The 10,655-nt window shown below is 36.2% G+C and overlaps 1 non-coding gene across 1 annotated transcript; it reads right to left on the bottom strand.

Annotated features, from left to right (window-relative positions):
- Window positions 1-605: 605 nt before the first annotated feature.
- On the bottom strand, window positions 606-707 carry LOC122100620. Its single transcript, XR_006146217.1, has one exon. It is a non-coding gene; the product is annotated as a U6 spliceosomal RNA (small nuclear RNA).
- Window positions 708-10,655: the final 9,948 nt, after the last annotated feature.

Here is a 10,655-nt window from a genome sequence, read left to right as displayed (position 1 = left end):
AAAAACCATTTGAATCCTTACCTTGGGGTTCATGTTGCCTAACATCAAGTTATATGATGTTTTCTGCTTGTCTCAGACACATAGTAGTTATTGCAAATAAGGAAACCATGGGATATATGTTTCTTTTTGGGCCGGGCTTACTTCACTTCTTTGGGCCTGGCTTAATTCACTTAATATAATTTTTCCAAGTCTTTCCATTTCCTAGCAAACTGGGTGATGCCATTCTTTCTGATGGAGGCATAGAATTGCAGTACACACACACACACACACACACACACACACACACACACACACACACACACACACAAATACATACACTTTCTTGATCCATTCATTTACTGTGGGGTATCGGGTTTGGTTATGTATCTTATCTATGGTAAATAATGCTGCAATGAACATAGTTTTGCTGGTAGATTTAGTATGGTCTTGTTTGTGATCATTTGGATGAATGTCCAAAATGGGATTGCTGGGTCTTAGAGGCACTCTATGTAGTTTTTTGAGGAACCTCCATACTACTTCCCAAAGTCTTCGAACAAGTTTAAACTCCCAACAAAAATGCATTAAGATTAACTTCTGTCCAAAGCCCATCCAACATCTGTTCTTTTAAAAATCGGGAATGCTTCACGAACCTGCGTGTCATCCTCAGTCAGGGGCTATTGTTCTCTTTATTGTTCCAATGTTAGTGTATGTACTACTGAATTGAGCACAGAACATTTTTTATATATAAAGTGTAATTGATTTTCTTAAAGTAGACAATTCCACAAAAATTAAATTCAAAAGAATTGTGGTGAAATTTTAGAACCATGTATTTTTTACATAATAACACATTTAAGAATAAAGTCAAGATTGACATGTCAAAAACAAAATAATTCCAGACATTGGTTGTTCAACGCATGTGTTGGAGGAGGAATTCAATTATTCTGTACAAGAAACCTGTGATAATAAACACTATAGAAAGTGTTAAGGTTTGTTAAAAGTTTGAATGTTTTTAATATGTTTAATTTTGGGAATTTGCTCATATATGCCAAAATTTAGACTATTTAGCAGGTTGTAAAACTTTTCCACAAAGCATATAAGATTCATGGTAGCAGTCATACACTACTAAGTATATACATTTCAGAGTTTATAGAAACTGTACTAATGAGAAGTTGCAAAGTGTTTGTGTAAAGAAGCAGAGTGAAGATTTAAGACATTACCTTCACAGTTTCTGTTAAAATTTAAGGGCTTCCTTACTTTATATGTTAGCGAGGAACAAATGATGGTATAAGCCATATACAAATGATGAGATGAACCATAAATAATAATCTTAGTGAGTAACTTTAAAGGCTATTGATAGCCTATAAAATTCTGGTTTAACATCATAGACTTAGGCAGTTTTAAATGTACAGCAATATGAGAAAATAATAAATCGAATATGTAGTACATTTCAAATATTGGAAACAGTGGTAATTGTTTTGTTTTTTTATTTTATTAATCATTAATATTTATGTACTGGTTTTCCTTATTTGTAGCATTGTTTTCCTTGTTGTAATATAATACAACTTTTTGTAAGTCATCATTAGGAAGTACTTTGAGAATGTTATTGGGATGGCCACTCTGTTTTTTATAGGTATATGTGAAGTTACAAAAAGCAAAATTAGTAAAAACAAAACATTGATTAAACATTTTATCAATTAGAATCTGAATCAGGAGTGTTGATAAATGTCCACACCTAAAATCTTAGCCCTTGACTGAAGCACTAGTGTTACAATGTTGAGCACACAAAAGTGAGCGATTGTGTTTTGTTTTGTTTTGTTTTTGTTGGTTGTGGGGCTTGAACTCTGGGTCCTGGGTGCTGTCTTTCAGCTCTTCAGCTCAAGGCTAGTGCTACTACTTGAGTCACAGCAACTCTTCCATCTTTTTCTGCTTATGTGGTGCTGAGGAATCAAACCCAGGACCTCATGCATGCAAGGCAAGCATTCTACACTGAACCACCCTCCCAGCACCTGAAAGACTGTGTTTTAAAAAATCATCTAAACAACATTTACTTTCTGCTTTGGGTTATATAATGAAATAAAGAAAATCTTTTTATGTTTTTGAATGGTCATACTTCTAAACTTATATTAAATTCAGCCACTTTATCCTTTACAAAGTCATGTAATATCTCTGAGAGTTTGCTTCTGTAAAGATTGTTTTCTTATTGATAATTTATTCTGAATAATTTTTTATTTTTTTATCAAAATCACTTTATATTTTATGGTTTATCCTGTTTTTTTTTAAGTGTGAAAATACCAGTCAGAGGGGTTACAATTACATGGGCAAGGTAATGAGTACATTTCTTATCAAGCATTGTTGCATACTCCTTTGTTTCCCCTTACCATCCCTTCCAATCTCACCCCCCTTACATCCCGTTTCCCCATCCCACTTCCCCCAACCCAAAGTTGTAAAATTCGTTTTTTCGACATAATGTTTTGTATATCCCATTGTTGCAGTGGGTCCGCCTGTATCCCTATTTAAAAATGTTTTTCCCTTCCACTCCACAAATTATACCAACATCAAATACAGTGAAAACAGGGTTTATAACATGCGGGAGGGACATACAAAGTAACAAAGAAATCATCTTATAAATATGTTAGAAATAATTACAGGAAAGAAAAATAAATTTGAATTCTTATCTTGCGATTCATTTCACCTAACATCAACTTATCTAACAATTTCTGCGTGTCTCAGACATACACTAGCAATTGCTAATAAGTGAAACCATGGGACCTATGATTCTTTGGACCTGGCTTTCTTCACTTAATATAATTTTTCCAAGTTTCCATTTCCTGGGGCAATATCATTCTTTCAGATAGAGATATAGAATTCCATTGTGTATATATACAGCATTTTCTTCATCCATTCATCTACTGAGGGGCATCTGGGTTGGTTCCATATCTTAGCTATGGTAATGCTGCAATAAATATATTTGTGCTGGTAGTTTTAGTATGGTCTTGTTTGTGATCATTTGGGTAAATGCCCAAAAGTGGGATTGCTGGGTCATAGGGAAGCTCTATGTGGAGTCTTTGGAGGAATCTCCATACTACATTCCAAAGTGGTTGAACAAGATTACACACACACTAAACATGCATTAAGGTTCCCTTTTGTCCACATCCCCTACAGCATCTGTTGGTTTTAGAGTTCTTGATTATAGCCATTCTAACTTACGTGAGGTGATATCTCAATGTTGATTGATTTGCATTTCTTTTATGGCTAGGGAGGTTGAGCATGTGTTTATTGGTCACCCTCCTTTCCTCTTCAGAGAAGTTTCTCTTTATGTCTTTAGCCCACTTATTTATTGGACAGTATTTTCGTTGAGTATTTGTTGTTGGAGGATTTAATTTTTTGTTTTCCAGGTCTATTTTAGATATGAAACCCTTGTCGGTTGTATGGCTAGTGAAGATCATCTCAGATTCCGTGGGCTTTCTATTGATCCTGCTAGCTATGTCCTTTGCCATGCAGAAGCTCTGCAATTGCATGCAATCCCATTTGTCCAACCTTTCTTTCCTTCATTGTGCTTCTGGGTTTCTTTTTAGAAAATTTCAGCCTTTGTCCAGGAGACCTAGGGTTTCTCCTATTCCATCATGTAATGTTTTCAGAATGTCTGCTTTGACTCTGAGGTCTTTGATCCATTTGGAGTTGATTCTGGTATAGGGTGATATATAAGGATCTAGCCTTAATTTCCTACAAGTGATTAACCAATTTTGCCAGTACCATTTACTGAGCAGTCTGTCTTTCTTTGATTTTATCTTTTTAGATCCTTTATTGAATATTAGATGATTATGGGTCTGTAGGTTCATTTCTGGGTTTTTAATTCTATTCTATTGTTCCATTGTTCTTGTACCAGTACGAAACAGTTTTAATTTATATGGCTTTGTAGTAGAGTTTGAAGTTTGGTATTGATATTCCTCCAACACTGTTCTTTCTGTTAAGTATCGCTTTTTGCAATTGGGGGTCTTTTGTTGTTCCATATGAATTTTTGGAATGCCTCTTCTATTTCCTTGAGGAATGCGTTTGGAATATTGATAAGTATGGCATTGAACTTGTAGATAGCCTTGGGAAATATTGCCATTTTCACAATGTTTATCCTTCCTATTGAGGAGCATGGGAGGTTTTTGCCAATTTCTAAGTTCTGTTTTGATTTCCTTTTTCAGATTTTTAAAGTTTTCATCATAGAAGTCTTTCACTGCTTTGGTTAAGTTAATTCCTAGGTATTTTATTTTTGTGGGGCTATTACAAATGGAAAAGCTTTCTTGATTTGAGCCACGCTTTTCTCATTGTTGGCATACAGAAAAGCCATTAATTTTGGGGGTTAATTTTATACCCCGCTATTTTGCCAAAGTTTTTAATCAGCTTGAGTAATTTGGGAGTGGAGTCCGTGGGATTCTTTAAGTACAAGATCATGTCATTTGCAAAGAGGGAGAATTTTACTTCTTCTTTCTCTATTTGGATCCCTTTTATGGAATATTGTCTTATTTCTGTAGCTAGGCATTCTAATACTAAATTGAAGAGAAGTTGAAAGAGTGGACATCCTTGTCTCATTCCTGAGTTAAGAGGAAATGGCTTTAGTATTTCACTATTAATTATATAATGCTGGCTGTAGGTTTTCCATATGCAGCTTTTATTGTATTGAGGAATGTTCCATGGATCCTAATTTTTCCAGAACCTTCATCATAAAGGGGTGTTGGATCTGGTCCAATGCTTTTTCTGCATCTGTTGAGATAACCATGTGATTTTAATCCTTGCTCTTGTTGATGTGATAAATTATATTAATTGATTTGTGTATATTGAACCAGGTTTGCCTCCCAGAAATGAATCCTGTATGATAGTGGTATATGATTTTTTGGAATAATTGTTGAATTCGATTAGCCAAGATTTTGTTGAAAAGCTTTGCATCAATGTTCATCAAAGAAATGGGTCTATAGTTCTCTTTCTTTGATGATTCCCTGCCTGGTTTTGGGATGAAGGTTATGATGGCTTCATAGCATGAGTTCGGTAGTGAACTTTCTCTTTCAATTTCATTGAAGAGTTGGAGCAGTATTGGTGTGAGCTGTTTTGAAGGTCTTGTACAATTCTGCTGTAAATCCATCAGTTCCTGGGATTTTTTTAGATGGGTGGTCTCTTATTGGTGTGTTTATTTCAACGCTTGATATGAGCCCCTTAAGATGCTTTAACTCATCTTGGTTTAGTATTTGCATGTTGATAATTGCTAGCAATGGGTCCATTTCTGCCAAGTTTTCAAACTTATTAGCATAAAGGTTTGAAAATATTCCCTTATAATGTTCAGAATCTTGGTTGTTTCTGTGGTGATATTTCCATTCTCACATCTGAGTTTATTTATTTGGGGTGTGTTCCTTCTTTTTCTGATAAGATTTGCTAAGGGTTTGTCAATTTTTTCAAAGAACCAACTTTTTGTTTTGTTGATTCTTTCTGTTTCTTTTCTTATTCTAATTCGTTTAACTCTGATTTAATGTTAATTATTTCTTTCCATCTATTGAATTGGGGTTTATCTTGCTGATCTTTGTCAAGGTGGTTCAGATGTCTCATTAAGTGGTTGAATTCAGATCTCTCTAATTTGTTGGTGTAGGAACTCAAAGCTATAAACTTGCCTCTGAGTACTGCCTTTGCAGTGTCCCAGAGGAACTGGGAACTGGTAATTTGTGTGTTCATTTTTGTTGAATATCATGGACATTTGAATTTCCTTTCTAATCTCTTCCGTGACCCCCTGGTTATTCAACAGTGTGTCGTTCAGCCTCCATGTGTTCCAAGACTTTTTTGGTGTCTTTTGGTGTTGAGTTCTAATTTTATTCCTTTGTGGTCTGAAAGAATGCAAGGTGTAACTTCAGTGTTTCTGAATTTGGACAAGTTTGCTTTGTGACCTAAAATGTGATCTCTTTGGAAAATGTTCCATGTACTGCAGAGTAAATCGTGTATTCTCATGCTACTGGATGAAATATTCAGTAGATGTCTGTTAAATCTATTTGCTCTATGCAGTTGTATAAATCTGCGGTTTCTCTGTTGATTTTTTTGCTGATTTGATCTATATACTGAGGATAGTGGTGTGTTAAAATCCTCAACAATTACTGTCTTTGGATCTATGTGAGATCTGAGGGAAAATAGTGTCTCTTGGATAAATTTTGGTGCTCCATTGTTTGCTGATTCCATATTTAGAATTGTAATATCCTCCTGAAGTAGAGAACCCTTAAGTTGTATGTAGCGACCTTCTTTATCTCTTTTCACTAATTTGAATTCGAAGCATATTTTATCTGATATTATTATAGCAACTCCTTCCTGTTTATTGCAGCCGTTTGCTTGGTAGATTTCATTCCAGCCTTTCATTATAAAAACGTGTTTGTTTTATAGGTAAAGTGTGCCTCCTGAAGGCAGGGGATAGAATTATCTTGCTTTTTAATACAACTAGACAGTCTATTTCGCTAAATTGGAGCTTTAAGTCCGTTAATGTGAGAGGTAGGACTGTGAGATGTTTGGTAGCTCCTGCCATGCTATCCACCTCTTTGGGGGCTGTGGAAACTTGGTTCTTCCTATGGTTCTTGGATTCTCAGTTTGGGTGTGGTTTCTTAGCCATTATTGTGGTCTTGTTGGTTTTCTGTGTGTAGGCCATCTTTAAGTATTTTTTATAGTGCTGGTTTGGTGGAGATATATTTTTCAGTTTTTCTTTGCTATGGAAAGTTTTTATTTGACCTTCGGTTATGAAGGAGAGTTTAGCTGGGTACAGTATTCTTGGTTGAAAATTGTTTGCCTTTAGGGCATGGTATACAGCCTTTCAGGCTCTTCTTGCTTTAATTATCTATGCTGAAAAACATGAGGTGATTCTAATTGGTTTTCCTTTATAGATGATTGATCTTTTCTCCTTGATATTTTTAGGAACTTATTCTTGGTCTGAATTGGTCCTGTGTGGATTATAATGTGACAATGGGAAGTGCTGTTCTGGTCTGGTCTATTTGGGGTTCTACAAGCATCTTTTATCTGAATAGGCCTATCTTTTTGTTTGTTTGGAAAGTTCTCTGCTAGGATCCTGTTAAACAAATTTCCTAGACAATTAACTTCTGTCTCTACGTGCTCCTGTACACCATTTGTCCTCAGAGTAGGCCTTCTGATCGTGTATTCCAAATGTTGAATAGATCTATCATATTTCTTGGATTTGTCTTGGATAGTTGTATGTTCTTTCTCTATAATACCTAGGCTGTCTTCAATCCCCGAGATTCGATCTTCTGCATGCTGTAATCTACTGTTGTCTTTCTACTTGGTTTTTTTATTTCTTTTCCTTCTAATTGGTCGGCTTTGATGGCTTCAAATTCTTTGTTGGAGTTTTGCTTTAGATCTTCTATGAACTTCTTTACTTCCTTAATTTGGTGTTCTCAAATCACTTAGTTGATTGGTTTATGGTTTACTTGGACTCTCATTCCTGCTGTTGGGCTCCATTCAGCATTCCCTGTGTGGTCTCCCTGAATTCTTTCAGCTGTCTGTTTATGGATACCATGAATGCCTTTATTGATCTTTTTCTATTCTCATACCGATGTCACAATTCCTGTCTTACGCTTTGATTAGCTTCCTCACGTTCATGCAATTCCTGTAGTTCTCTTTGACTTTTCTCAGCCTGCTCACGCAATTCCTGTCTCTCTTCATCTGTTCTCTGCCTGCTCAGGCAATTCCTTTCTTTCCCTTTTACTGTTCTCAGCCTGCTCTCACAATTCCTTTATTTTTCTTTGACTGTTCTCAACCTATTCATGCAACTACTGTATCAGTCTTTGAGTCATTTCCTCACAGTCACGAGATTCCTGTATTAATGTTTGGTTTGCCTCCTCTCTCTCTCCCTATCAGGTTCAAACTGAGTCCTTTGCAAGCTTTCATTCTTTTCATTCACCACGTTTACCAGTACTGTTTGTAGTGCTTTGCAGGAACTCTCTTCTGGATTATTCATTAACTGTTCTGTCACTGGATTATCATGAATGAGAATTGAGATATCCAGACTTGCCATTTTTCTCATGTTTTCCGGCTTGTTCTGCACACTTGATATGAAAGTGACACCAATATTTTGCTAAAATACTATTTTAAGGCAAGCATCAAGGAATGTCCTGTAGTTGCATAGACAAAATGGCTGCAGATACAACCTAGTTCAACAGATACAATCTATTCAACATCAAAGAACTATGCATTAATGGGCTAAGAACAGCAAAGACGAATTTTTCAAATCAGAAATTATTATGTTTAGGGAGAAATGTGGGGAAAATAGGATTAGAAGTATGTGGAGAGATTAAAGTAAATTTAACCAAGTCCTAATCTCAGAGAGGGAAAGGGATTGGACAGAATTATAGGAGAGAAATTAAAAGAAAGATAATCAAAAATGGAAAAACAAAAATTTAAATTTAAAAAGTGAAACATTTAAAAATTGTGTAACTTTAAAGAAGTGATATTGAGAGAAGAAAAGTATAGGATGACAGGAGGGGGATGATAGAAAGGAGACATGAAAAACTAAAAAATAAAAATTCTTAAAAGTATTTACTTGAAAATTGTCTGGTATAAAGATATAATACTGCTATTAAAAAGTTAAGCATAAAAGTTTGTGAATTAAGTAATACATTTCTGGATTAATTATGTACACAATGGGGGATAAGTTCTAATAATCGATGAAAGGTATTTATCTGGGGATGAGTCAAAAGAGCAATTAAGTCACACACAAAAAAAGAAAGACAAAAAAATGAAAAGAATCAAAAAAATAAAAAAAAGTTAAAAAGGACTAAAAGGTCAATAGCGATTTTTTTTTTAAATGCACACACACACACACACACACACACACACACACACACCTAAAATAAAAATTAGGAGAAGAAGAAAAAAAACGATTAATAGAAAACAATTTAAAAATTTTTAAAAATGGTACCAACAAAAGTTCTTTAATTTTTTTTTGGTTGGGGGGTGAGGAATGGAAAGATCCTGTATCTCCCCTGTGTCTGTAACCAGTCTCTTCATGGAGTCTCTGGTCTGCTTGTGGTGTTTGGTTTTCCTGTGGCCTGATTGATTTCTTACATCAGTTTGTTTGAGCAGTCAATAAAATTCTCCGCTTTATCCAGGATTTTGTGATCCTCTTTCAGGCTAGTTCAGTACGAGGGAGATCTGCTTTGAGTATCACGAAAGAGAAAGATGGCTCTTTCCTCTAGTTTGGAGATGCTGTGATGAGGCTAAGTTCTGGGTAGGGTTGAGGCCTTTCAGCAAACAGTAGCTTTTCCCTGAGGGTCTAGCTCCTGAGACTCCCAGACCCCAGCCTGGAGCCATTCTCAATGTTTATGTTTATTGAATTTCAATTGATTGTCTAGACTGCTGTAGGTAGGGGAAGCCTCTGGTTCTGTTAACCCAGTGAAGATGGTCACTCCTCTGTGAGGGCAGAAATCTCTCTGTTTGGGCTAGGTGACTTTCTCCTGGGTGGGTCTGAGCCTGGAAGGTCAGGTCAGATACCTGTGACCTGCTAACTGACTCTTTGTTTTCTTCCAAGGCCTGAGTTGGAGATAGTTGCTCAGCCTGGCCTTTCTCAGTATCAAAGATGATGTCTGGTGGGGTCGGGGGAGGGGCAGCCTTCCCTCCTCTGCTCCATGAGAAGGAGTGAGGATGTCAGGATTCTACTCAGGCAGGAGTCTTTGTTCCTGGGTATCTCTGCTCTGTGATCTGCAGGATGTATTTATCTGCTCCTTTTTAGTTCTTGTTGGTGTTGAGTAGAATCCACTCACCCACTGCATATGGCGACTTTGTCCTGGACTCTCTGTTGTAGATATGGTGGCTATGGGTGCCACAGATGCTGCCACAACCGTGGCTCCTGGCAAGTGCTCAGATCTGTCTTCTTGCCTGGATCTTCCCTCTCTAGTCAAACTCTGTGTACAGTGATGGCACACTTGGTGTGATTATCTAGGCTAGTACTGTTCACTGGAACACTAAAACTGCTTTGTATGTGAGAACTTGTTTAGCCTCCAGGTTCTCCTCTACCATCTTCCTCCGACATCCATGAAAATCTTTATATTTTATGTTGATTGGTTATTATACAACAAATACCTTCAAATGTACATGTAGTGTCTAAGGATAGCCGTATTAATATTCTCATATAGCTCTTATTTATCTGTTATGCACTTTCAGTATTATGATATTTCTCTCTCTCTTATACTCTCTCTCATTTCCTCACTTTCTCTTTCATGCTTCATGTCTGCTACTTAGAATTTCTGGTGGTCTACTATCATCATTCAGGATCCACTGGTTTGTGGGAACATGAGAGGGATAAGCAGTTACCTTGCCTTGTTTAAGAGTTACAACTGTGATGTGATATTATTATTTGCCATTCTAAATGGTAAAACAACAGATCTAGGAATTCCTTTTCACTTTTATTACTATTATAAATTTTATCTCATAGGAATAATTGGGATGGATAAGATACTTTTAACCTGTGACCTAAAAGTACTTTTCCTTTTACAAACAACCTTTTTCTTTGACTATCAGTGAGTAACTACATGTAATGAAAACAAAGCTATCCTATGGAAAGTACTCTGAAGTTGTTCACAAGGATGAAAAACAAGGTAATGGGGAAGTGAGTACAAAGGATACCCATCAGTTCCGGAAAGATGGCAGAGGAGAAG

The sequence above is a fragment of the Dipodomys spectabilis genome, unplaced genomic scaffold (assembly GCF_019054845.1).
Source record: "Dipodomys spectabilis isolate Male_0828 unplaced genomic scaffold, ASM1905484v1 ptg000589l, whole genome shotgun sequence".
NCBI classification, from domain to species: Eukaryota; Metazoa; Chordata; class Mammalia; order Rodentia; family Heteromyidae; genus Dipodomys; species Dipodomys spectabilis.
This window is presented reverse-complemented; position numbering and strand designations above follow the sequence as displayed.